This window comes from Peromyscus leucopus, chromosome 1, assembly GCF_004664715.2.
Source record: "Peromyscus leucopus breed LL Stock chromosome 1, UCI_PerLeu_2.1, whole genome shotgun sequence".
NCBI lineage: Eukaryota > Metazoa > Chordata > Mammalia > Rodentia > Cricetidae > Peromyscus > Peromyscus leucopus.
The window spans coordinates 158,687,064-158,689,130 of record NC_051063.1 but is presented as its reverse complement, the minus strand read 5'-3'; positions in this window follow the sequence as shown (position 1 = coordinate 158,689,130).

The window sequence follows — 2,067 nt, the reverse complement described above, 5'->3', positions numbered from 1 at the left end:
AGGCCAGTGGTAAGGGACCGGGCTTGTTATCATAAGAGTGGGTTCCTAATACTAGGAGGAGGAGGCCAGCCCTCTTGACCTCTCTGCCAAGTGGAGATCCCGCCTCTCATATTTTGTAACTTCAGAACTGTAAGAGACCACTCTGTGTTCCTTATGAATTACCCTGCTTTGGGGATTTTACAGCAGCCCACCATGAACCAAGACAGCACCATGGGTGTTCTATGTCCTGTGCTCTTTTATTATTTATTATTGCTTTGGAGGATGCGGCGCAGTATTCAGCTGCATTTCTGAACTCTTTTGTGGTCACTGTTAATAACTCCCCCTCTACAAAGACCTCCCCCTCTGTAATGTCAAAATGGCATGCAGAAGCTGTAGAGGTGGTGCTTTGAAGCCTCTTTTGCTTCTCAAGAGCCAGTTCAGATCTCAGGACCTGTGTTGGGAGGTCTACAACTGATTATAACTCCAATTCCAGGGCATCCAACGCCTTCTTCTTGCCTCTAAACACCTGAACACAACATAGCAAATGCATACACATGCATAAACAAAAATAAACAGTTATTTAAAATATCTCTCTACACATGGCTAACAATTCCTCAGAACCTTCCCAGTTCCCAAGTTAAGGGAGTCAACTTGAGCAATTGAGGAAGAGTATTAAATTAATATATCCCTTCCAAACTACAGAAGAGACCATGGGAAGATTAGTAAGTCAGTGAGCATAGAGTGTATGGGAAGAGACAGAAGGACATAGTAAAACAGTCAGCTTAAATTTGAATGTAATCTAATGTAGATTAAAATGCAAATGATAGGGCTGGAGAGTTGGCTCAGTGGCCAAGAGCACTTGTTGCTCTTCCAGGGCATCTAGGTTTAATTCCCAGCACCTACCTGGAAGCTAACAACTATCTATAACTCTGTGAACACACAGACATACATGCAGGCAAAACAATTTAATACATAAAATAACAAAACAAATTAAAATGCAAACTAGTAAACATTTGAGTAATCAAAAATGAAAATTGCCTATCTGAAAATGTCTACTGAATTTATAAGGCCTCTAGACTCAAGCTAAGTACTAGATTGGAGTTGGGATTTCTCTGTCACCACCTGTGTGAATGACCACAAATAGGACATTGACATCCTCTAGTTTCCATTACTTTTTCAGGAAATGTTGTCTCCTTAGACCAATAATTCTACCCAGACATCTGATCCTATGCATGCCACAATCCTTCAGTGTATATAACCACACACACACACACACACACACACACACACACACACACACACACACACACACACACACACTGGTATGAGGGCTCAGTGGGTAAAGTTGCCCACTGTCAAGCCTGGTTTTCTTAGTTTAATCCCCAGGTTCCATATAGTCAGAGAGAACTGACTCAGCGTTGTTCCATGACCTTGTACACATACACACCATCACATGCCTGCACACTCACCCATACTTAAACACACACATTAAATGAATAGATAACTATATATGTGTATGTGTGTGTTTGTAAATCTAGATAGATGATAGATGATAGATAGAGTCTCTCTCTCTCTCTCTCTCTCTCTCTCTCTCTCTCTCTCTCTCTGTGTGTGTGTGTGTGTGTGTGTGTGTGTGTGTGTGTGTGGTGTCTTTAGAAAAGTGAAGAATGAGATTTGGACATGGCAAATGTTTGGAACATCTAAGCATTTGTGTTTTGAAAATTAAAATTAAGTAAAAAGAAGAAAAGGAAGAGGTGAGTGGAAGGGGGAAGAAATGGAGGTAAAGAGGAAAGAAAGAAGCTTTTCAGAGTCAGTTATCCGTGTGTCTGTGGATGTTATGGAGAGTGAAATGGGATCATGGGTACTGGAAGGTGATGTCAGTGAAGTTCTTCCTTCTGATGATCCATCTCACCTGGCTCCTATGGTCTCAGCATTTGGTGGGGTCTGTTTGTGAGGAGGATCTGAACGCCTCTTCTCCGGCTGACACTATCTGGGGGGCTGTATACCGGTATTTCAGGAGTGGAGCCCTCGCTGGCAGAAAGAAGCCCCTATGGGTGGGCTTTTGAAGGTTATGTCCCAAACCCTGGT